Below are 27,358 nucleotides of genomic sequence, written 5' to 3'. Positions count from 1 at the left end.
CTTATTGGTTATACAGGTCATGCCTATTCACTGGGATAAAAGACTACACAAAGCCATGACTACCGGGAAGAAAGGATCACTAGGGGATCATCTCAGAAGCTGGCTACCACATGGAACAACATTTTTTAGAATTTTCTTTATCTATTTATTTATTTTTTTTAAAGATGTATTTATTTATTTGAGAGAGAGAGAATGAGAGAGAGAGAGTACATGAGGGGGGGAGGGTCAGAGGGAGAAGCAGGCTCCCTTACTGAGCAGGGAGCCCGATGTGGGACTCAATCCCGGGACTCCGGGATCATGACCTGAGCCGAAGGCAGTCGCTTAACCAACTGAGCCACCCAGGCGCCCTTCTTTATCTATTTAAAAAGTAAACTTTTTATATTTTTTTTGGTTATCAATTATTTGGTATATCTTTCCCAATTTTTATTTTCAACATTTTCTGTATTCTTCAGTTTAGGAGTTTTTCTATTAACAATAGAAACTGGGGTTTGTTTTGTTTTGTTTTGTTTTCTGCCCAATAATCTCTTTTAATTGGAAATTTTAATCCATCCATATTTATAATGATTCCTGCTGTGTTTGGATTTGTTTCTACCATCTACTACTACCCTCTGTTCTTTGCTAACTTTTTTTTTTGGTCTTTCTCTGTTTTGATCAATGTTCAGTGATTTTGCTATATTATATATATATATATTAAAGTGTTCTGTTGATTATACTATACTGTATTGTTGGCTTGAGATTTGTTTTACTTTGTGAATATGAAGATCGGTGTCTTTCATCAGTTCAAAATCTATTTCAGCCATCATCACTCTGAATATTGTCTCACCTCTATTTTCTCTCTTCCCTCTATCTGGCTGTGTAATTAGGTATATGTGACATTTTATCTTTTTATCCTCCACATCTCTTAAAGTTTCTTTCATATCTCCTAGCTGTCTCTCTGCTCTATATTCTCTGTATTTTCTTCAGATCTTTTATTTCAAAAAAATTCCCATTTCAGCTGTGTTTCCTCTGTGGTATAACCCATAAAATGAATTTCAACTATCATTTGTTTTTGTTTTTGTTTTAATCTCTCAAACTACTGTTTGGTTCTTTTTTCAAATGTACACTTGTTTTCAGTCTTTTGTCAAAAAAATATTAACTATAATTTATATTTTATAAATGAAAGTTCCAGTAGTTACAATCTTTTTGGATTTGCTTCTGGTGTTTGTTTTTCCAAATAAATTTATGCTTTGTTTTACCTTATTTAGTGCTGATTTTTAATACAATCTCATGCCCTTTGAAATTTTATCTCTGAGAATTATTTAAGGTCTTGACTTAAGTGCTTTTCTTTTTGTGGGATTTTTGCTTGCTTCTGCAAAGTACTTGGGGAAATTATCAACCTTAAAACTGAAATTTATTTTTAGATGTGACTTTGAATTACATGAGGGTGAAGTTAGGAATTTTCAATTTTCCTTTGCTTACACTGCACACAGAACCAAGACCAAGAAAAGTAATTATTCTTACTCTCCTTTAAGAGCATATTCATCCTCTCTCTCCCACCTCTTTCATATCTGTTTTATTTGTTTAATTGAAGTCACAATAAGAGTTGCTTCCAGAGATCCTATTTATACAGAGGGTTTTCCAGTATAATCTAACCAATTTTTGCCAGCCAAAGCTATTTTTTGTTTATCAAAAATGTTCTCAAATCCTAAACTGTATACCATGAGGAACTGCCAAATATCCCAGAAAAAAACGTGTTTCAGTGCGTGCTAACTTCTCTTGATTTGTGATTTCATGGTGTTCATGTACTCTTAAAATTCCCTTTACTTTCCCACCAACTCAGCTATACAATTAAATAATCTTTTTAAAAAATAGATTTTTCAAAAACTGTATTTTGTTGGCATTTTTTAGTTTTTACTAATGGGACAATTTCTCTAGATACACAGTCCACCATACTGTCAGAAATTAAAAGGAAGAATGACTATGGGATTTCTGGTTTGAAGAAAACAATGAGATGTTATGATTCTAGCCTTACGTCTTAGACTCAGGAAGTCCCTAATCAGCCTTCCCTATTCAAAGGGAACAGCACAGAGCTACTTTTCAAATCATTACACATATATGAAATGTCAAGATCTTCTCTAATTCTGGAACAAGCCTAACACTAGACACCGCTTGCTTCATTATTGAGAGAGGGTATTATTTTAACCATGGTGAGCAGCAAAGAACCAATAATCCTCCACTATGTTAAATCAAAAGTCAGAGATTCCTACGGTAGAAGGGAGAGGTGATGATTAGAAATTGAAATGCAAGAGAGAAAGAGACAAAAAGACTTCCTTTATAGTCATATGTCTGTCTGTTGTCTAAAAAAGGAGGGAGAAAAAAATGGTCTTATACCATACTGAATATCCAGTTCAAGACATAATGCAAACTGTATAGAAATAACACTTTCGAAAGATGGTCTAAATTAGATCAGTATCTGCACTCAGAGGTCTAATATGCACACATTTAATATGTACAAATATGAACAGACAATGTAGAGTCTCTTTAACCTATGGTCTTCTTCCTCTATTCCCAATCTCAGTTAAGAGTACCACCAGCCATTCATTTAGGCAAGCTAGAAACTTAGACATCATTCTTGAGGTATCTCTTACTCTCTCCCCAAATCTACTTCATTACCAAATCCCCTACACTTTGTCTTCAAAATTTTTTCTGAAATCAATCTATATTCTCTCATCCCCTCTACCAGTACCTTCAGCCAAGCTTTCATAATGTGTTACCTGGACTACTAAAATAGTCACTCCGCCGGTCTCCCCACATCTACCTTTGTCCCTACCCAGCTGCAGCCAGAGTGATATATTCAAAATGTAAATCTGTTTGCATCATCTCCCTACTTCAAACATCTCTATAGTTTCTCATCACTCTGGGAAAAGACAAAAGTCTTAATATTAACTACCAGATCCATGTTTTGATCCCACCTACCTCTCGAATAATATTCTTCCCAATACTCATTTCTCTCTTTGCACCAATACATTGTCCTTCTTTCTCTTCTTCATATTCACAGTGCTCCTTCCTGCACCACAAAGCCTAGATCAGTTTCCCTGTAAGATACACTCTTACCTTTCTTCCTTCTTCTCCAAGTTAGTTTCCACTCATTATTTAGATATTAGCTCAATTCCCACTTTCTCAGTGAAACTCCTTCTGCACTTCCTTGATTAGATCATATCACCTACTGCAAAGCCTTATGGAACCACGTACTTCTCATTCAATAAGCCTAGAGTAATTGCAATTATTGAATTAATGTCTACCTTTACTCTAGCTGAAAGCTCCATGAATACAAGGATATTACCTAACATACTCGTGCCTCTAAGAAGCAGTTTATTTCGTTAAATTGTAAAATATATCAGAAAAGGAAGCATCTATATAATGTACTTGTACAGGTTAAATATTAATAATAAATGAAACACTGAATAACATTACCCAAGTAAAGAAAGAGCACATTGAGAGCCTGTGGAAGTCTCATTTGTGCCTTTCTGTAGAAAGGCATACATCCACTTGCCAGGTACATGCCCAAATAATTAAGCATTGACATGAAATTCTGATCATTATTCCCACTCTTCCCTTCACAGAATATAATTAAGTGCATTAATATTTACATATTATGTAAAAAAAGTGTTTAGATTTTCTAGTTTTGGGAAATATATAAAAGAAATCATACTCAAAATATTCTTCTTTGATTTGCTTCTTTCACTCCATGATATGTGTCTGAGATTCAGCCACGTTGATGGCATACCTCAGGTTCATTCATTCTTACTCCCATATAATGTCCTATTGTATGAGTGGAAAGCAATGTCTTATTTTTGTTCTAGTGATAGACCCCGGGATAGTTTGTTGATTTCTGCTACTAGGTATTGCTGTACATGACTCCTCATACATATGTGCAAGTGCTTGGCTAAGGTCTACAGCTAGGAAAAGAACTGCTGGCTTAAGTGCTACACAAACTTTCAGAGATCATTTAAATTAATAAATTGTGAATTATATTTTTTGCTATACATATGTATTTATTGAAGTATTATATAAATTTTCTTCATTCTCTACATTTTTTCAATATACCTGTTATCTAAATCAAAGGATAGAGTTTTTAAAAATTTTACCTATTTCATTAATATATTCATTTATTCAACAAATACTTATTGAGACACTCACTATGTGTCAGGTACTATACTAGATGCCACAGTATTCTTAATTTTTTTTTTATAGTTATTCCAACAGTTAGAGTCTGGATGCTTGTTAGATGCTCAATACCACAGCCAACTCTCGGTCTCCAGAAGGTAAGTTTCATTCTGATACCAAGAACCACAGTGAGAGCATGAGTGAAAGCATACCTGCAAAGAGCCAGTATGGGGTATGTTGTCATTTGTTGCTAAAACTGTCCTAAAGAAATCATGTATTATTGCTTCACTTCCAATGTGATAGCAGGATCTTTAAACATTACCTCCCAAAATTCTTTTTTTCCAAAAGTAAAGTCACTTACATAACAATATGGAAAGGAACACACAAATTTAAAATGTTTAAATCTGATGTTTGTCTTGCTTTTAAAATAAATCATTCTATTTCTCTCCCATCTCATCATGACCCCCAGAGGTCTGGAAATGGCTTTACATGATGGAGTTTTAACAGGTGACTATTACTCCTGAGGACTAAAATAAACATTAACATAGTTTGATCAGTGGCAGGGAGTTTCACAGAACTTAGCCAATCATTATCACTTCCCAACTACTCTTTTCACTTTACACCCTTTTATCTTCCAATAAATAAGAATTGCAATAATGGAAACATTGTCTGGTCTGCAGTTCAATGATATAATTAAGCTTCAACATGGGGCTATAATTTGGGTGTCCCAGAGAGAAGATATTTATTACCAACACACCCTAACAAATACAAAAGCTGCTTAATGACTATGCATGAAAGCCAGTGTTAAAGGAATTTTTTGTGCTTACTTCCTGGTTGAGAGGTATAAGAGAGGATATAAAAGAATCATCCGATTTATTTAAAGAATTTTTGCCATAATATGAGCAGAACATCTAATTTATAAGAATAGCTTAAATTCTTTAAAACTCATTGTTTTCATAACCTTACTTAAATAAAAAGCATGTTTTCAAAATCATATTCACTAATACACAGTAAAGCTTAGGATTTGTGTGTGTGGTGTTTGTATGTGCTGTGCTTACCTAAACTATTTACATGAACTCTATCTTAAACACAGTGCAAGGGTATGGTTTCATGAGGTTCATTAACATAAACAAACACCTACCTGTCAGTTGGTAGTGTGTATTCAGTACTTCCTAAATGTAAGGTGATACACATGAGCAAATTCCATGAAAAGTAGAAGTAAAAGGTGTCTACAGCCAAAGCAGTAGCAATAGTTGTATGCCAATTACATCTCAATTTAGAAAATAGTTATCGCTATTTTTATTGTTATAAGAAAAGTTTAACAGTTTAGGAATATATTTATGTGGACTAATACATAGCTCCATGTATGATAAATTTGTACAGAAAGAAAGAATCATCTAAGGCAGACGTAAATTGTTAGGTTTTGCCACGAACGAAACACAGTTTCTAAGTACAACTTTGTTACTGCTTTCCTAAACTATTTAGTCTCTCCCCTTTTGTTTGAGGAGTATAATAGTCTTACCAATATACAATATAGAAATATTCGTACTGGTATTTTAAATTGATTTTAAACCATAAGAAATTAATATTAGCTAAATATATGTATCCTCTATGATCCAGTAATTCTGTTCTTGGGAATATACCCATTGGAAATGAGGGCTCAGGTCCAACAAAAGACATGCAAAATACGTTCAAGGCAGCTTTATTTATAACAGCCCCTAGCTGGAAACAACCCAAATGTCCATAGACAGTAGACTTAGTAAATTGATTGTTGTTTATTCATTCAATGGCATGTTGCAGAACAATGAAAAAGAATTAGTTATTAATATATACAGCAACACAATTAGTAGGCAAATTTAACCTATGTGTGAGTAGGAGCATAATGTTTTTTTTTTTAAAGATTTTATTTATTTATTTGAGAGAGCGAGAATGAGAGAGAGAGAGAGCACATGAGAGGGAGGAGGGTCAGAGGGAGAAGCAGACTCCCTGCTGAGCAGGGAGCCCGACCCGGGACTCCAGGATCATGACCTGAGCAGAAGGCAGTCCCTTAACCAACTGAGCCACCCAGGCGCCCGAACATAATGCTTTTTTTAGGAAACTGGAAATACTCTGGGTGTCAATGGTTACATTTTACATATGTAAACCTTTGAGTGTATGCTTAAAATTAGTTAAAACTCAATAAAAAAATCTTCAGTTAAAAGCAAAAGCAATACAACAATATGTGTCAAAAGCTAAAGAAGGCTGACTTGTTGACTTACTAAATTAAATTAGTAGGGAAAAATCAATTTTTTTAAAAAAAGCTGTGTTCATGTACAAACATTCATTACAAAATTATAAATAGAAAAAAATTAAAATCAACCTGTACAACAACAGGAAAATAGTTAGGTGGACTGTGTTATTTCAATTTAATGGAATTTTACATGATATTACAAAAATAATTCTAAAAATGTCTCTAATAAGAAAAAAATTTTAATTAAATAATCAGTGAAAAAATCCAAATACAAATTACTCATGGTGAATAAATATAAAACATATGCATGCCTATAAACACACTTACATAAAAGACTAGGTAGAAATGTACAAAAAAGAAATGTGTGTGCTGAATAATGGAAGATTCAATTTTCATTTTAAAATTCTTTGAGTTGTTATAATTCTGCTCTAATAACAGTAAGAACATGCATAAATATATTCAATATTTCAAGAACTAATTAATGTAAAATGTTACTAATGGGCAGAAAAGGGATTATACTTCAGATAAAGTAAATGGCATAGAGAGGACATAGAGAAAAGCACAAGTACTAAATTATGCAAAACGAAAAAATTCTAGGCAAAAAAATTCAAATGGATGTGTAGTTGGGTGTAGATTTGTAGAACAGAAAATCAAGGAAGAGAGAATCCTTCCTTAAAAGAACAAACTAAGGCTGCTGAATATCAGATAAGAGTTTGAGACGGTTAAGTGTTTCAGAATACCACCTCTGCTATTAACTAGCTGGATAATGTCCCTCTAAAAACAAGAATAATAATAGAATCATTGGGTTGTTGTCCTCATAACTAAATGAGTTAAAGCAGGTAAAACATTTAGAACAATGCCTGCCAATAATAAGTACTCAATAAATATTAGATAATGCAATAGGAAAATTAAAGCTTACAGAAGAAATAAAGATTAATTTCATTTGATTTTTTTCTAAATTTAGCCTTCAAAAATTTATCAACCTCACAGCTTTATCAAAGTTATATTTAGTTTCGTAATTATTTTTGTCATTACTCAGAAATTTAATATTAATTTTATCTAGTATTCGCAGAGGCCTGGTTCACACAATGGCAGCTTTGTAGAAATTCAACATGATATAGTAGGTACATAAGCATTACTCTTATGTACCATAAACAATGGTACTTGTTTCCACATGAGCCTCAAAGCTAATTTTAAGATTTGGAATGTAGTGGTTATTAAATGGCTAGAAAAACAGATCAATTACAGCAGGGGACGTATTAGACTTCTGGATGAGTATTCAACAGAGCTATTACTGCTTCAGTACAAATCTATCACCTGGACCCAGAATATAGACTCTGTCCCCCACCCCTCAGAGCAAAAGTGATAAAACATAAAACACAGTCACCAGGAAGCTTGTAATGCCCCCCGATCTCTGTGGCATTTCTTCAACAATTTCCTGTTCCGAAATTTGTTAACATGGTTCTCTCTTTCCTCCTCCTCTATGGTTCTTTTGCTCCTCTATTCTCCATATGAAATATAGCACCATAATGAGTGGACAGGTAATGTCCTCTATCTAGCATCACCACCCCCCAACAAACAAACAAACAAGCAAACACACAAACAAACACAATCAAAAGTAGTGGTTTCCAAGGTCTCCATCAGGAACCACAGGAAGAAATGAAAGGTGTGGCTCAGGATGGTGCCTGAGGGCAGACAAGATGATCTGCACCAGTAACAGTCCGCATTGGCTGCAGTAGCAGCACCTGGAGGCATACTGGAAATGCTGATTCTCAGCTCCACCCCAGAATCAAAATCTCTGGTGGTCCCAATAATCGGCCTGGTCCTGAGCTCTCAGGTGATTCCGATGCCCACTCAATTTTGAGACTCACTTGTAAATGGCATTCCGTATAAACTGCCTCACAACTAAATCTTACAAGTAGTGGAAAGCCCAGCCAAACCATTAACTCTTTGGTGTAAACTAACCCTTGTTCACTCTACTCATCTTCAAACATAATTAAGAGAGAAACGATAGGTTTTTCATCTTCATACATGTGAGAAAATATTTTTCCACAAATCGATTAAAAAGTCTCTGAAAACAGAAATCTGACCTATCTAATCTGAAAGATCACTTCAAAGTTAGAGTGTCCCAAAATTAAATAAAAAATCATCCCAGACAATGAAAGAGTGTTACACTGAACCTCATCTGAATCACCATTGGATTCTCACTCACTGAACAACACGATAGCCTCTGGCCACGTGTGGCTACTGAGCGCTTGAACTGTGACTAGTGGGAATTGAGATGCGCTGTAAGTATAAAAATGTACTAGATTTTGAAGGCTTACTAAGAAAAACAATGTAAACTATATCCTTAATAATTTTTATGTTTATATTGATTCACATGAAAATGATTACATTTTTGAAATACTGGGTTAAATAAAATAGGTAATGACAATTACTTTCCCTTGTTTCAACCTTCTTGCCATGTAGCTATGTAAAAATATAAAGAAGTACACATGGGGCTGTGCTGTATTTCTACTGCAGAGTTCGGCTGTAGAGTCCTAACCAGCAGTTAGTAATAATCATAAAAAAATTATGTCATGACATACAAGTTTTCAAGTTATTAAAGAAGTTTTCAAGTAGATTAAAGAATGTGTCAGACCTTCTTTACTTCATTAAATATTTAGTATTTCCTTTCTTCTCTTGCTCTCCTGGCCTTTTGTTTTATCCCTTTTTACAATGTCCCCTCAAGTTTCTGCTGCTGAGACCTCTCAGCCAGCTGGGCTGACGTGATTATCTCCAAACAACAATAACTACATAAGAACGCACAAATCAGAGGAAACTCCTAGAACGCTCTCTGTGTAGGTGACATTTAAACTGAGAAGGAAAGGATGAAGACATTAGGTTATGTTTATGTGTGGGGGGTGGGGGTGAGTTTGGAAAAAGTTTTGAATGAAAAGGGCAAAGTTGTGAAAAATAACTTGGCTTTTTTTTTGAGAACTGAGAAAACGTGGATGTGACCAGAGGTAAGAGAGTGACCAGGGGAGGCCAGAACATCAAATGCCTCAGAGGCCGCAACAAAGGGTCTGGCCTTTATTCCTGGCACAATGGGCAACCAACTGGATGGATTTAGACAGGGGGTGATAGGTTCTTATTTATGTTTTAAGATCACCATTGAAGGGAACACTATGGAAACTGAAAGAACAGTTAATGGACAGGGAGAGTTGTCCAGGTATGCAATTACTGTGGCTTGGATGACACAGCAGCAGAGAGGGGAAGGGGTGTGGAAATTGCAAGGCTCATTTGGAAGTAATATTGGCAGATCTCTAATTCATTGACAAGTTAGACTGGGTGAGTAAAGAAAAGGCAGAAATGAAGAATAATTCTTAGCTTATGGTTTAAGCAAAAAAAAAAAAAAAATGAGGGTTTTTTTTTTTTTAATATCTACTTCCAGGATCATAAGAGGAAATTAAAAATCATGGAGATGAAAAGAAAGGGTATTTCCATTTATTAAGTAACTGCCAAGTACTAGAAAATGATGCTGGGTGGTTTCTTCTACTGGTGTTGCCCAATTTAAGATTTTCAGGAACCCTATGAAAGTAGGTAGCATTCCTCTAGATTAGAGATGGGCAAACTAAAGCACAAACAAGTTAAATAACTTGTCAAGGGTAACTCAGTAGCTCAGGCTACTGTCTAATTCCCTCTGTCTTAAATGCTTTACACATACCACCCCATACCAAGACTGATAATTTTCTCTAAATCAATGAACTACTGTTTCCTAAGATATTTATTGCAAGATGGCTGAAGACATAATGCAACCAATCTTCCACAATTTTAAAAGAGACCCACTGGAGTGAGCACACTGCCCCAAACACGTGTGATTTGCAATTATATTGTTAGTAAAACAAAAGTGTTTGTGAGAATGAATTGTGGCGCTTTTATTGCAAGCTGAGTTGTCAGGATTCTACCTGAGAAACTCTGAAACAATCTGTTTAATGCATAACTTCAAATACAGAAACTGCCCTTTGTACCTTAAAGGCCTTGTGTGTTTATCTCTCTCAACCAGGGAAGAGAGGATGCAGCCATGGATAGCGTCCCTGAGAACTGGCCTGGCATTTGGGCACCTTCGCTACCAGCATCAGTGGTGCTTTGCTATATGTCTCTTTCCCATTAATTCAAGAAACACACAGTTTAGCAGTCTTTGAGTTATTGTATAGATTCCTTTGTATAGCCAACACTTCTTAAACTCAGCACTTCTAAATTAAAGTGAGGCATATATGTCTTATATGAGGTCTTGGACACATTAGAGAGTGCAATCTGAAAGAAAGACATATTTAAAATGTTTCTCCAAAAGGCAAACACAGTACCTGCCCTATTTTGGAGTTCAGCTTAATTTGGCATTGCTCTTTAACTTCTCATAGTCTCAGTGATACACATATACATACCCACTGAGTTTCCTCTACCGGTACTTAATCAAAACACTGCACCAATTACTAAAAGGCCAAGATGGGGAAATAGTAGTATGTACATATGTAGCATATAGAAATATTCTAAAAAGGATAATAGACTTATTATTAATAGTCTAGATTATTTATAGAAGATTCATCTTTCTATGTATTATTCAGTGATTCCAGATGGTATCCTCAAGCCACATCAATTTTTGCCATTTGTCCTAACCAGACAGGTTGGTCAAAAGGGAGGGTGCATGAAGGCAAGAATGACAGTGTGGATTGGGGGGGGTATTAAGAGAGAAGAAGGCTTTCTAAATGTCCACATGAATGGTTTGGTTGTGGACTGAACTGATTTAATTTATGGTCTAAAACAAATAGATGCATGAGCCATAAGGAGGATTTGAACATATATGTAGTAAGACGAACTCACTTTATGGTTACCCTGCTGTTTGTTATGTGATGAATTTTGTCCTCCCACTACCCTGACTCCCAACCCTAACCCCCAATACCTCAAAATATGACTGTACTTAGAGATAGGGTCTTTAAAAGAGTAATCAAGGTAAAATGAGGTCATATGGATGGGCCCTAACATAAAACTGGTGTTCTTAGAAGAGGAGATTAGGATACAGACACTCATGAAAGGAAGACCAAAACACAAGGAGAAGATAGTCATCTCTAAGCCAAGAGGACTCAGAAGAAACCAAAACCACCATCTTTATCTTGAACATGTAGGCCCCACAACTGTGAGAAAATCAATTTCTGTTGATAAAACACCCGGTATTTTGTGAAGACAGCCCCAGCATACTAGCACACCTACCTTAAAAAATATTTTATTCATTTTCTTCAAGTAGAAAAAAAATTTTTTTGAGATAAGTTCTGCATACTTTCCCTATATGTGGAATACATTATATCAAAAAGAGGAGCTATACAATCTCTTTGGTGTATATATTTCTATAAAAATGGATCCATATAATTTATTCATAATTCACATATATATGATAATTATATATATATATATATCAGATCCAGGAATAAGTGATTTGTATATTACAACATTTACCATAAAGCAACTTGAATGAGAATTATTATTGTATTTATTTCTCCAACTATTTTGCTAGTTCCTAAACTCTAGGGGTTGTATTTATTCCTTTTACCATTTAAGCCCCTACATGTTTTGCACATAATATTCACTCAAAAACTCTTGCCTAATTGAATTAAAACCCTTCTTAATGAAAGATACATTTTTATCATAGCTACTTGTTTCAAATATACAAGTTATCAATTCAATTTCACAAAACGAAATGTCAGGTTTTGGACTCACTTTTAAGAAAAAATATGTGCTTTATATAGGTAGAAATGACAACGTTATTCAAAATTGTTTTAGGCTTAAATAAAAGAACTACGTGTTATGCATGCATTTTGTTTGTTCTCCTTTATAATTTAAGTGTTTAATGCAGTTTGAGGACATATATCAAAAATACTCTCTACTTAGATAACAATTACTCTGCGAGTTGTGTAAGTTTCAACTTTCTGGGAATCAATGCATAAACAGAAGAAAAATATGACCATTAAAATTCATAAGCCATGCGGTAACAGAAAGTAATTCTGTATATACTATATATGCTAGGTATAAATATCCTTACACTTCCCATTTAACGGATCCATAATTTCAGGTAGCAGGATTCTTTGCCCAGAAAGAAGTTGATCAACTAAACTAAGAAAGGAAAATCATCTTTTAAACACTCTAGGCCTTTTAAATTGTAAGCCTTCCTTCCTGAGAAGTTTCATTATCAAATAATCACACCTTAAGAGACTTTTCAGCTAATACTTATCCCTGACTCCTGAAGAGACTATAATAATGTACGCACAATTACAATTAAGTTAATATTCAAAATGCTTCAATTCATTGTGCAAAACTAGTTAAAATTCTGAAAGTCCACCCCTTATGCCTCAGGTTTTACATCATCAAACATGGGCCTATTATAATTGTTATCCCTGATTTTAATAAATTAAATTTATTAAATTTAAATATTCAATTAAAAGCTCCAGTTCAGTGCTTTTCGATCTATTCTAACCTGTCTGAGCCATCAGTCCACCATGGTGTTTGTTTATATATGAAGCATCAGATAAGTTACTTTAACCTGATAGATGCTCAAATGAGCCCAGGGAAATCAGTTACATGCTTCATATAAATATGATGGGACACAGAATATGAGGAAAATAAAATTACTTTATTTCATTTTTAGCCTTAAAAGATACTGTGAAAACTGAGAGGAAATTAATTGCGTAGCATCTCTATTAGAAGAGGAAACGAAGCTCTGGAAGCGAAGGGTCTCCATTCACCCCTGACGCTTCCATTTAACTAGCTGTGCAGTCTCAGCTAGGTTTTTACCTCTTTGCCTCAGTTTCCTTATCTGCACAACAGAGATAATAACAGTTTACACCTTATAGTGTCAGTGTAAAGACTAAATGATTTATGTGAAGCACTGAGAGCCCAGCACACAGAAAGTGTTTAATAAATCGTAACTAGTCATAGTTGTTAATGGTGGTAATAAGTTATGTGTATGTGTTTATATCTACATGTATGTATATGAAACCTACAGAAATAGGGATATATAGAAATATTAACTTGATACAGAGAGGATGCAAACGAGCACATGATCTCAATATTTGCCTTGTGTCTGACTCTATACTGAACACTTTAAATGTCATCTCATTTAGCTTTTTTTTTTTTAAGTAGGCTCTCTATGCCCAACATAGGGCTTGAATTCATGACCCCAAGATCAAAAGTAGCATGCTCTACCAAATGAGCCAGCCAGGCGCCCCTCATTTAACCCTTACCAATGCATTGTGCCCATGAGCAAGGCAGGGCTAACATGCTCATAGCCCTACAGGTTTGAATCAAGTCTGTTTGACTCCAAAGCCCATTGCCCTAAACTATCTAAATCATATACATTTGATGAGAAGGATTTTACAAATATGCTTTAAAAGACCCTCTGCCATTCCAGATTAATCGGTGAGAAAATAGCAGTCCCATCCTAAATCTGCATAGACATATTTCACAGTACTTAAGCAGTTCTTAAACTGATTTTGAAATGATTACACAGAAGATATACAGATAACATACAGCAATGTGTATGGACACATTAAACATCAATTATTAATTTGCTTTTATGTACTTGGTTAAGAGAGTATTTTGAATATGAATAAATCCCTCACTTGAGAGTATGAGTATTTCAGTTACTCTGGATTACCATCCCCTTATTTCTTTACCATGAAAAGAAGCCACAGAAATTAAAGATGGATGAAATTTGCAAAAAAGGAGCAAATGAGGAAATGTCAAAACTTCCAAGAGAAAAAACAAAGAGAAAGAGAGAAAGAAAGAAGTGAAGGAAGGAAGGAAGGAAGAAAGTCCTAAATGGTGAGCTTGTACAGCATGTAATTTTTTTCATGTTTCCGAAATCGACAAGTGGTGCATGGCAGGAGTATGGGGAAACAAGTCAGGGCCCTGGACAAGACAAAAGAAACAGAATATACTGAACCAAAGGATTATGTTTAAAAACTTCCTGTTATTTTTTAATTTCTCAAGAGAAACTAAAAAAAAAAAAATTAAAATTAAAAAATAAAAAACTGGGTCATCCTGTATGTTTCCTTAGCAAATTAACTAACAAATACATATAATTTTACTTTATTCATCTAGAATCAGTTTACAAATAGAAGGACAATTAAAAACATTCAGAGTCTAGAAAACCCTCTGAGATTCTGGAAATTTTGTGAAATGTTCCACATTAACTGTAAATTGTCATTTTCAAAGTATAACTGCACTCCCCAACCTTTACCAGGGTCTACTATACCATTTCCCAGAACTCAGCAGGACACTATCCCCTGCCCTGCTGGGAGAGTGTACTCCTGAGCCTTGCAGACCAACCCAACTATCACTCTTGCATCACACATTAAACTTACACACACACACACACACACACACACACACACACACACACACACTGACTAAAAAGACATTGGCTCAAAATCCAAAAACCCCATATTTAATACTGACTGCATGTGCTTCCAAGTCTTTGTCTTCCCATGGTTGTCAAAGGACTTAAATAAAATAATGTACAGGAAAGCACTATAAATCGTGCATATAAAAGAATTCTATAAACTGTAAAGCTCAATTATTAGTATCACCATTGTTACTAGACTGGTATTTATTAATGTTATTAATGTTAGTGCTCACAAAAAAAGTCTAAATTCCATAACATGACATAAAAAAAGTCTCTATCTTCAGGCCTCTTCCTCTTTTTGTAAACTCACTTTCCACCACCTTTTCCTATTTTACCACACATTGGGGTCTCATAAAGCCATAAAACTAACTTTTTTTTTCATTTGCACATGCTATTCTTTTTTTATGACTGAAATATCATTTACTGTCTTCTTCTTTTGGTCAAATCCTAGCCCTTGTATAAAAATAAATTCATATGGGGGGAAATAAACTTCTATCTGATAAAGGACTTGTAGCTATAGTATATATATTGTTGTTTTTTAATTTCTCAAGTTGTCTTCTCAATTTCTCAATTTCTCAATTTCAAATAATTTCTCAACTTAATTTCTCAAGTTGTCTTACAACTCAATAATAAGAAAACAACCCAATTTTTAAAAGGTAGGTGGAGATGCACAGGTTTTGAACAAAACTTCACCAAAGAAAATACATGCATATACATAAGCTCATGAAAAGATGCTCAGATTCATCAGTCATCAGGGAAATGCAAATTAAAACCACAATGAGATCTCATCACATACCTTTTAGAATGTCTAAAATTAAAAGACTGGGCATACCAAGTGTTGGTAAGAATGTAAAGAAACTAGTACTGGTGAGAACATAAAGTGGTACAATCAGGAAACCAGTTTGACAGTTTCTTCCATAGAATCCAGCCATTATACTTCTCAGTAATTACAGTTGACCTTTGAACAACACAGGGGTTAGGGACACTGAACCCACACACACATGCAGTTGAAAATCCACATCTGACTTTTGACTTCCCAAAATCTTAACTACTAATAGCCAACTGTTGACTGGAAGTCTTACCAATAGCATAAACTGTCAATTAACGCATAGTTTGTATGTTATACACATTATATATTGTATTCTTACGATAAAGGAAGCTAGAGAAAAGAAAACGTTGTTAAGAAAGTCATAACGAGGAGAAAATATATTCATAGTACTGTACTGTATTTATCAAAAAAATCCACAAAAAAAGTGGGTCTGCGCAGTTCAAACCCATGTTGTTCAAAGGTCAACTGTATACAAAGCAAATGAAAGGATATGTCCACACAAAGACTTTGTACAAGAATGTTCACAGTCCCTTTATTTGCAAAAGCCAAAACTGAAACAAAAATGACACAATCCAAATGTTCATCAACAGGTCAATGAATAAACAAACTGTAGCATATCCTTGCAGTGTCATGCTATTCAAAAAGCAAGCAAACAAACAAAGAAGCATTGATAGATGCAACAAAATGAATGAATCTTAGAATAGTTATGCTGAGTGAGAAGCCAGACACAAAATAATACTGTGTGATCCCAAAGATACTAAATTCTAGAAAATGCAAACTAATTTGCAGGGGCAGAAAGTATATCAGTGGTTATCTGAGGAAGGATCAGGAGGCAGGGTTTACAAAGGGCCTGAAGAAACCTTCAGGGGTGTTGGCTATATTCTACCTTTATGGTGATTGTTTCACTGGTATAAACATATGTCAAAACTTTTTAAATCATGCAATTTAAATATGGGTAATTTATTGTATGTCGATTGTACCTCATGTATCTGTTGTTTTAAAAAAGAAATAAGCTACTGATACATAAACAAGACATCAGAATCTCAAAATTATTATGCTGAGAAAAAGGAGGGCACAAAAAGGTATGTATGACACTATTCTATTTATACATATTATTCTGGAAAAGTCAACACTGAAAACAGAAATCACATCAGTGGTTGCTACGGAGAGGTGGAAGGGGCTGCCTGCTAAAGGACAGAAGGGAATTTGGGGTAAAGTGGTCACAGAAATGTTCTACATCTTCATCATGGTACTGGTTGAATGACCACATACATCTGTCAAAACTCACTGAAGGGCCGCCTGGGTGGCTCAGTCGGTTAAGCGGCTGCCTTTAGCTCAGGTCATGATCCCAGGGTCCCGGGATCAAGTCCTGCATTAGGCTCCTTGCTCAGCAGGGAGCCTGCTTCTCCCTCTGCCTCTGCCTGCCACTCCCCCTGCTTGAGCTCTCTCTCTCTCTCCCTGACAAATAAATAAAATCTTTAAAAAAAAACCTCACTGAAATGTATGCTTAAAAAGGATGGATTTTATGCAATGTAAATTCTATCTCAATATAATTATCTCAACATAACTATATCTCAATATCAATAAATTATATCCCTCTTGACTTAAAAGTAAAGAATTCATATGCCATCTCTTGTAAAATCTACGCCAGGAAAAGTTAGCAGGCCTTCTGGTAGGTTTCTATAATCCTCCAGTACTCAACATTTGCACTTACCACAGTAATAGTTTTTTTTATTCATAACTCCAAAGAGACATGAAAAATTTAGGAGAGAATCACTTCTAGTCACTGCTTTACCCCCAACAGAGAATACAGTGCTTGAAAATTAGGTTTTAACAGGCATTTTAATTCCATTGTTGATATTTCACCTTCCTCTATTATAGTTGTTGGATTCAGCAAACACATTTTCATTAAGCTTCAGCTAAATGCCCAACTAAAGAAGTGGGCAAGAACAATGCAATTCCTACCCTCAGAGGCCCAACAGTCAGCCTGGGAGAATGATCAACAAATATCCAACCACAATGTGTGATGAAGTTGGTAACTGTCATGTCAGGGAAGGAACAAGATATAAGGCAATTGATATACTGGATCAGGAGTCAGGAAAGATTTCAAAGGTGTTTTTTTGAGCAAAGACCTGCAAGATAAGTGGAAATTGGCTAGAATGATGGGGGGAAAAATGATGGTGATGGGGGTAAGAGTGTCCGAAGGAACGGAAAGAGTACTTTGAAGGCACACAGCAGGGTGCATTTGAGGAACTAAGAGATTTATTCCAGCTGAAGACTAAAGTAAGGGATCTCAAGAAAAGAGAGATGAAGTTTTAACGGAAATCATGGACCAATTCACCTGGCACTTCATGCCAAGGGCATTAAGAAGTTAACAAATTATTTTAAATGGACGGGGGAAAAAAACAAAAACAAACAAACAAAGAAACAATGATCCAATCTGTCTTCTCTACATCTGCCTACCTGCTCTCTGGGAAACTGACTAGAGGCTGGTAGGACTAGGAAAGCGGAACAGTTGGTTGTTGCAAAAATTCAGGTTAGAAATACTAATTGTTTTGCTGAAAATTAGCCCAAAATGGGAAACAATATTCTCCCTATCTCCCCTCCTAACAATCTGACTCAAATGCTGCCAGTCAATCTTAGAGGGAAGAAAAAAGAACTTTCACAACCCAACCTATTTGTAGACTTTTGGTGGCTCTCCATTGCCTAGAAGACATAGGTCAATCTTTGGCACCCAGTCACAATCTGGCCCAGTGTTCCTTTTCCACATCATCCCTTGCCATACCACCTACTCCAATTGTAACCTCTCCTTTCAGATGTAGGAAAGATTCCTACTCAACAACTTCTAATCAGAAAATCATTAACTCTCTCTAAGCTACTCAAGCCAAATGTATCTTTTGTGTTTCCATTTTCCATGGTATTTCTATGTATTATACTAATAGAATAGCTGTCACCTTACATTATAGATGATTATATGTATTTGTCTTCTAAGTAGATTATTTGTGTTTGAGGGCAGGGACACTACTTTATTTATATTTGTATTCTAGGCACCTAGTACAATTTTAACTCCTGCTAAATTAACATATATCAACTTTATGTGCAACTTATAGCCATGATGTCTGAAACAAGAAAGCACAAAACAAATGAACAAATAGTGGGTCAGATGTCATAATCTTAAATAAGCTAAGGGCACAAGCAAAACACAACATGGTTATGTGACTAGAGGAACAATGCTCAAAGATTCAAAATATTAAAAAATACTAAATTACTGGGCCCAGATGATGTTATTAGCCAATACTTTAAATGAGATGGGGACACACTACCTAGATGTTTATGTTGACTTTTTGCTATCACAGATAAATGTGATTCTTCTATACTGAAATAGAGTATAGAAAAGTATCAAACATTCAACAGATAAAATGCTTAATATAAATAATACAAGAATTAATACACATCTACTTTGTGAGTAATGACTATTATTCTCATTTTACAAGTTTTTAAACTCAGGCAAGAAACAATAAGAAACAATAACTTACTCAGGGATACACAGCTGGTAGAGAGCAAGGCTGAGATTTGTGCCCAGATCTTAATGATTCAAAGCCCATGTTCTAACCACTGAACATATTCCGGGCAATCTTTGTACAATGCTTAGCTAAAGACACCATGAAGTCAGGAGCTATGTCTCTCTTATTCATCATCGTATCTTTGAGGCCCATTAGAGGGCTTTGCCAGGTCTCTAGAGCTCCATAAACTCTTGAAGACATATGTAATTTGTTTATGTAAATATAATTTCTCTAGAGAGAGGGTCAATAAAAACAGGTGACACTTATTAACAACTTACTATAAATCAAGTAGTGTTTTAGATGCATTATCTCATTCTATCAAAACAATAGCAGCAACACAGAATACATATTGGGTACTTAATATATGCCAAATCATTGTTCTAATCTTTTCATGTATTAACATATATAATCAGCATAGCAATTCTATGAGATATGTATTATAATTCCATACACTTCAAAAATGAGGAGGGTTGACTTGCCCAAGTCCCTTAACCCCTGCTCACCTTTTAGTAAATGGTTGGGAAGGGATGTGACAACAAAGCCTTCTTTCTTGGCTTATATGCCGTGCGTTGGTCATCCTCAAAGACCTTTATGTCCTTCAAAATGTTAAGAAAAATCACCAAAAAAAGAAAAAAACGAACTCCTTATGCATTTTCCAGAAAACCATCTTGATAAAACCAATGGTTTTCATGGCACCATATCAGAGGCTATGAGCTAATTTTCCCATGCACAGATCATGTTTTAAATATATATATTATTATAATATCATGTATTATATATGTATTAAAGATAAGATAAGGAGTATAGGCAATAAGGCAGATCTGTTCTTGAAGGTGTACCCACAATGAATGGGCAAGACAGTATTGAGTTGCAAAGGTACTTACTTACAAAAGCAAATGTGTATATATACAGATCCTGATACATCAGGAGCCGGGGTGCTGTGAGCCCTTACAGACATTTTGTGACCAAGAAAAACCAAGCCCTTACAGACAAGAGCAAGGGAACATAGCTTGGCCTGGGCATGGGGGATCAAGGTTTCAGTTCTCACTTCCCCCTCCGTTTGTCACCCTTGTGCAGTGAGCAACCTGATGACCATGTAGAGTAGCCATGGTTACTCTCCTGGCCTAGAGCCATGGTGCCTAAATTTGAATCTTCAGTTTTTCACCCGTAGATGTGTAACTTCAGTAGAGTTTTTAAATTTCTCTATGCTTCATTTTTCCCCATCTGAAAATTGGGAAAATATTAGTATGAACTATAGAAATTTGTTTAAAGAATCTAGAAGAAAAAAATGCGTGTAAATGGCTTAGAACAGTTCAGCACATATTAAGAATTCAGTAAGTATTAGCTAAATATATATATACACACACAAACACACACATATGTGTGTCACACACATATATATATATATAATTAATATTCCTAAATAGGTTGTCCAGCTATAAGAGTAAGTCATACTTGAAGAATTTCTTGTGTCTGTGTATGAGCTGATTACTAGCAATAGGTGACAGTTCCTACGTGGAGGGTGAACAGAAGTGATTCTACATGAAGGTATCATTGTACACCAGGTTATTTTGTTTGCATCTATAGCTTAAGGATCCAAAGCGATGATATCTCATTTAAAATTGTGTTTTCATTCCCAGGAGGGTGAACCCTCTTTTATGAAGGTGGCAAACATGTAAGTCAAGAGCCAAAAATCACAACAGCAACTACTAAGCACACACATGTTTGTAACATAGAAATTCTCACTTATCATATACCAGTACCTCTAGCCATTTAGTAAATGGGTAGATAGTAACTAACGCAATGGCATCCCTTAGAAGCTCAAAATGAGACGGCATTTTGAAATGCATGTAATTCCCTTCTTACTTTATTATTTATTTTTTTGAATCTATTTATTTGAGAGAGAGTGCATCTGAGTGGGGAGAGGGGCAGAGGGAGAGGGAGAGAAAATTGTAAGCAGGCTCCACACCCAGCAAAAGAGCCCAACATGGAGCTCAATCTCACAACCCTGAGATCATGACCTAAGCTGCAAACAAGAGTCTAGGCTTAACCAAGTGAGCCACCCAGGCGCCCCTCTACTTTATTATATTTTTAAAACAAAATTCTCAAGCTCTCTAAGTTAGATGTTCTGAGACTGTTTTACATAATTTCTAAATTATGAAACTCCAACAATGAGAAATCACTTTTTCAATCAGATTGGCAACACTTTAAACACATCAATATTATCCAGTGTTGGCAAGAGCATGGTAAATACACTGTGGGTACTTAAGAAGGTTCCTTGCAATATCTAATTTAAAGAGAACATCCCCCTAGAGCCAGCAATTCTCTTCTCAGAATAAATCTATCTCCTTGCAAAGATAATGTACACAGACATTTACTACATCACTATTTGTAAGGTCAAGGTTTCAGTCCTCACTTCCCCCTCAGCTGGCCACCCCTGTGCAGTGAGCCACCCTATGACCAAGTGAATATTCTGGGGGATACTGGCTGGCTACACTGGATACAGTTTAAAAAAAAATCTTCACATACTGACAGAGAAATATTTGATAAATACTAAGTGAAAAATAAATTTCAGAACACTGGTATGATATGTACCATTATCCAATCTTTTGAAATAATGAAAGAAAAATTCCTGTGGTTACACACATGAAGGGACACAAACCCAACCATCAATGGTGGTTATACATATGAAGTGGAATAGGGAAGGGGGTTCACTTTGGATTCACTATAGTATTCATGCTGCTTTATTACTTTTGGAATTCACAGAAATAACAAAACTTTTCAAAGAAATGGGGCACTCAAAAACAAAATTATTTGCATGTGGGTATTAAAAAAAAAATCTTAGCAAGCCCCAAAATTAATTTGCGCTGTTCCATATGCTTAGAATCACCACAGCAAAATAAAAGGCTTATGAGATCTTAATAGACATATGTAGTAAGTTTTGTGTTACCTTCATAAAGCATGTTGAGAAAAATTCCATATTTGTAGGCCATAAATGGAGCTTAGGAGAAATGGAAAGAAGAGAACAATGGCTCTCAATTTCTATTCCACTTTTGTTTTTAAGATTTTTTTTAAAGTAATCTCTACATGCAACATGGGGCTCCACTCATGAACCCCAAGATCAAGAGTCACGTCTTCTATGGATTTCGCCAGCCAGGTGACCCTTTACTCCATTTTGAAAAGAGAAAAATAGGTAGTCCACCACCACTCATACCACTTTCTCCCTCCACTCCTTCCTACAAAGGGAACCAGGGAGCCGCCAACTCTCCTTGGCCACTGACTTCAAACACACAATAAATAGATCAGGTGGCTTCATGATGTGTCCACAGAAGAGGAAAAGAGGAAGGTGTGGCGAGAGGGTGGGGACAGCAGGATTATTATGTAAAAGTAGTGATAGCTGGAGAGAAAGAATATTTTACTGATGAATAAATGTTTGTGGAGAGAGAGAAGATACATGTAAAACGAATGGAAAAGTGGGAAAAGGAACAAAACAAAAACAGGAAATGTTGCTATCAACGAGGTGGTTAGTTTTCAGGACATCCCTTTAGGTTTAGAGCTTCTGCATTCTGTACCCTCTAGCCCTTGGTGTCAAATCAAAGTTTACCGAAGACGAAGACCGCATGTTGGAGAGGGGTCCTTTGGCTCTGTTTTGGGCAAGCCTTAGAAAAAGGCCCATCAGGTGAAAAGCACATATATTCAATTCAAAGATCTTATCAGGTGCTGGCTTAGTCCCCTTAGACATGGAATGATTATTGCTTAACTGGCGCATTGTTCAAACAAGCTTCCAAAGGAAGCTAAAATGGTTTAAATAGAATTGTATATATTTATGTAACTATTACACACACACACACACACACACACACACACACACAGTTTGCTTCTCAAATAATCTCCAGCAGCGTCACCCGAAGATGCCCACTCCCAAAATGTCTCTATGGGAGAACTGACAGAAGCTGAGACTGGAAGCAAGGCGTCGGGGTGATGCTCCAGGACCAAGCATCTCCCCACAAATCTCCTTGGCCCGTAGATATCCATATGCCATGGCCTTGCCCGAGGCCACAAACAAAACAAAACTCCCCCAAAGCCCCCAGAAACCTGGCAACCACGTGACCCACCGACGGCACCAAAGCTTTCTCTCCCAAACAAATCCAACTTTTATTTTACTTTTCCTGGGGGAACGGCCTGCGCATGCCCCCCACTGCCTCTCCTGCAGCCTTTTCTTCCTCGCCCCACTGCAGGCTGTGGGAGGCCTCGAGGTATCTACTTTCATCCCTGCCTGGCGTAGGAATCCTAAAGCTCAGCCCCTCGCAACCGGGCGGGGGCCCCTCCTTCAGCAGCCCAGGGGGCACCGAGACTCCTCCTGCCCGACACCAGCCGGGAGCCGTGGACTCCGGCTCAGCCCCCCGTTCGGGCGCGGGCAGGAGAAACTTACCTGCGCGGAGGCGCTCCCGGAGCTCCCGCGTCGCAGTCAGCTGCGCCGCAGCCGCCGCATCTCCCAGCAGCAGGTTCCCCCCACCCACCCCAGCAGCGGTGTCCTGTGCCGCACTTTTCCGAGCTTGGGAAGTTGGCTGAAAGCGCGGAGGTGGGAGGTGGGGGTGGGGCTGCGTGATCTGGGAGAGGAGGCTTAAGGATTTTGTTGTTTGTTTGTTTGTTTGTTTGTCTGGGTCTCTAGCAAAGACTTTTGACCATATGCTGAAGAATATTAGTTTTGCTCAATGGCGACAAGGCACCGGCCTGACTCTCACAGAACGATCGATTTACTAAACAAACTGAAACGTGGGTGGGGATGTTAAACAGTAACCAGCAGCCTCAATGAAAACTGAAAGCGGCGAGGCCGCCACCGCCTCAGCGCGCTCATTTCCCTGTTCCCAAGGCCCCAGGGCGACCGGCGGGCTGGCCGGCGAGTCCCAAACCCCGGGCCTCCCGTTGAGTGGAGTGGCTCTCCAGGGCCTCCCCGAGGCCGCCAGGCGGTAACTGCCACACGCCACATGCCTAAATTCCCACCATCAGGGCGAGGCCCTCTGAACCTTGACCAGAGGGGCCCCGCCAGGTTCCGTGCCCGCGGCCTGAGGCCACCAGCGGCCCGCAACGCGGGCACCGTCCTCTAATCCGGGTCATGCCTGAGCTAGGGCGGTGTCCACCCTGAGGCAGGACGTTTGTACCAGCCTTGGTGGAGAAAAGCCGCCTGACCCCAGAAGGCAGATACAATTCCGAGCCAATGAGGTCCAGAAAAGGGCCGGAAGTATTATTAAAGGGAATTGAATCGGTTCCTAGGGACAGCGCTGCGGCCACACCGCTAGGGGAAGCCGCAACCATTTCATTAAACTGCACCTTGGCCGCTGGGGTTAACTCCTTCCCTGATGCTTGTGACCACCGAGAGTTAAGAGAAGAAGTGGTAGACTCGTTTCCCTTCCCCGGCCAACCATCCACCTGTGGCTTCAGTCGTTAAGTACCTCTTTACATATGTATCTGATGGAAAGCTTGCTTTCTCCCTCCCAGACCCTAGGCGCCTGCTCAAGCTTTAGACTTCAAGATACGATGCTCAGACCCGTTCCCTACGCGCTGGTCATCTGGATCAGGCTTTTTTTAACCAGGCAATATAGCCCAGAAGCTGTAGCTTTTAAAAACATCTCAACAATTTAACTTGGTGGTTTCGGGAATGAATGACTTCAGGTCAAACAAGTAATTATCCTCATGAGATAAATAGTTACTTAATCCGTAAGGTTTTTCTTTTCCGACCAGGGGTTGGGGTATTTTAAGACTGTAATAACAAAGCCAGGGAGATCAAAGAGCTAGGTGTTTTTTTCTTTTTCTTTTTAGATCGGGCTTACTAAACTTTCTCAGTTTCCTCCTTCTGAATCTCTTGCTGAAAGGCTCTTTTAAAAACAAGTTGTTGGTCGTTCCTGAAATCAGAACAAAGGAGAGAAATAATATACTATTTTCTTTAAATCGACCTTCTTGAGCAAAACACATTCTTTGGGTCCTTGTTGCCCACGCGGTCTGCAAACCGAGTCTCGGAAGCGGCCTGTCCACGTGGGCTCCAGGAAACCGTCCAGAGATTTGAGGCTGAAGAGTAACGATTAACGGGTTATGCTTATTCAACAGATCTTCCATAGGTGTATTGTTTAAGGATCACCTGTGGACATTCTCTTTAAAACTATTTCCAGATCCTTACATAGTGAAGGTTGTCATATTATACACCGAAATATAGATATAATTCCCATAAAACGTTAAAAGTGAAGGTTGTCATATTATACACCGAAATATAGATATAATTCCCATAAAACGTTAAAAGTCTGAAGACAAATTTTCCATCCCCATTCACGGAAGCTTTAATGCTACCTGACATCTCTTGTTCCCAGCAGAGAAACCACATTTTAGTTCGAGTCTCAGTTTACTTAACTGTTAACAATTTACAATGTCAAGGGGCTTGGTTTTTGGGTGATCAATTCATCATCCATGCGTGATAGAGTCAGTGATCTACCAGGAAATGATCATCAACATGTTCTGTGTTCAAAATTATTTCGAAACCATATGTAGAACCTTTGCCAGAGAATTTTTTGTCACCACAAGGATTTTGACTAACAATGACAGAAATGGCAGTGCAATCAAGGAAGTATAAACTCTGTTAAGACTTAGTTATTATCTAAAGGAATCACTGCATTTGTTTAATTTAGAAAAATCTCCAAGAGTTCATGTAACACCGCCAAACCTTCCTCTTCCTTGGCAAGGAGGGGGTGGTTTCAGATGACTAAACAAACAAACAAACAAACAAAAAAGGGACATTAAGAACTAAAGGAAGGTAGGAGGAGTTGGATCGGCAGTTTTGTTTTTTTTTTTACTAGATCAACCAATGCCAACTGACAAAGCTTTAGAGAATCACTTATATTTTTTCTGAAACTAATTTATTACAGTTCATCATGGCATGGGTTTATGATGCTGAAAATGAAAAATGTGTTCTACAGAGATTGTCCCCTGATGCACTGAGCAGGGAGGTGTATGTGAGGGGGAACACAAGGAGAAAGAAGAGATAAGGATAAATTTTTAGGGAAAGGTTCTCAATAAGAAAGTTCTGTTTCAATATTTAGTGTTTAGGGGGAAACTATATACATGAGTATTTGTCATACTACTCTTTAAACCTAAAACTAAACAGAAAATGTAGAGTCAAAACCCCTTTACTTCACTTTTCTGTAAATGTCTCATTTCGCCCGTTCTTTTCCTTTCTGATTTGATCATCTTTTTTACACAGTTTTTTTTTTTCTTCTTCCCAACGGCACCTGATCGTCTTGATAAGAGCTCCGTTTTTTTCCCACGAGCGGTTCTGATACTATTAATTAAAGTAGAAGCCGTGGGCAGAGCTCTCAGGAGGTGTGGGGAGGGTGCTGGCAGAAGCGAGGAAACTCGAGCGGAAAAGTCTTCCAGATTTAAACACTCAGGGACCCCCATTTCCGAGGGCAACCCCACGCCCCTGGCCCTGTACATTAAACCGTCACAAGACGCAAACGGGAACTGTCCTTTTCCTGCCGAGGCGCTGCGCCTCTGCTGACCGTCCGCGATCGCCGGCGCACCCACACTGCCGCGGCCATCGCACGCGCGGGCGCGATCAGTGGGGATTACCAACCACCCTCACTCCCGTTTACACGCAGCGGGGGAGGGGGGGGGGAGAAAAGGAGAAATCAAAAACTCATCCAGTTCTCCACCGGCCAGTCCTTTCTGGATTTAGGCAAAGCCCAGTGACCCCTTCCAAGGTCCTCGTAATGTCAAGGACCGCCGGCGGGAGGTGACCACGGGGACTCAGGTGAAATTAAGGGTCTGGAGCGGCACTAAACGCGTCCCCCGACTCAACCGTTGGGGTTGTATATGACCCTAGGGGCGAAACAACGGATAAAGCAGCCTACGCCAGAATTTCAAAAACTCCCTGGAGGCCACTGAATGTTTTATGCATCAGAAGGAAAGGCAGGGATTCCCGTCACTAGGACTGGGAGCGGGGGAAGGGCTCTGCCAGCAAGGTTGGGGGTGGGGATGGAGGCGGGAACAGCCTGAAACCTTCCAGGCCTCGCGTGCAGGGCCGCGAGCTTTTTCCTCCCACCGCCGCTCACTACCTCGCTGTCCTCGTCCCTTTTAATGAAAGAAGTCTTTTTGCTCCCTAGCGCAGC

At 37.7% G+C, this 27,358-nt stretch overlaps 1 protein-coding gene across 2 annotated transcripts in view; it reads right to left on the bottom strand.

Annotated features, from left to right (window-relative positions):
- HNF4G (hepatocyte nuclear factor 4 gamma) overlaps positions 1-23,904 on the bottom strand; it is a 129,793-nt gene extending 105,889 nt beyond the window's left edge. The window contains exon 1 of one of the 2 annotated variants that reach the window (XM_027602061.2): positions 23,635-23,904. The gene's annotated coding sequence lies outside the window, so the exon portion shown is untranslated. The remainder of the gene's footprint in view (positions 1-23,634) is intronic. The other variant, XM_027601906.1, reaches the window with a different exon arrangement.
- Positions 23,905-27,358: the final 3,454 nt, after the last annotated feature.

The sequence above is a fragment of the Zalophus californianus genome, chromosome 4 (assembly GCF_009762305.2).
Source record: "Zalophus californianus isolate mZalCal1 chromosome 4, mZalCal1.pri.v2, whole genome shotgun sequence".
NCBI lineage: Eukaryota > Metazoa > Chordata > Mammalia > Carnivora > Otariidae > Zalophus > Zalophus californianus.
The sequence above is the reverse complement of the archived record's forward strand: the minus strand, read 5'-3'. Positions and strand labels throughout refer to the sequence as shown.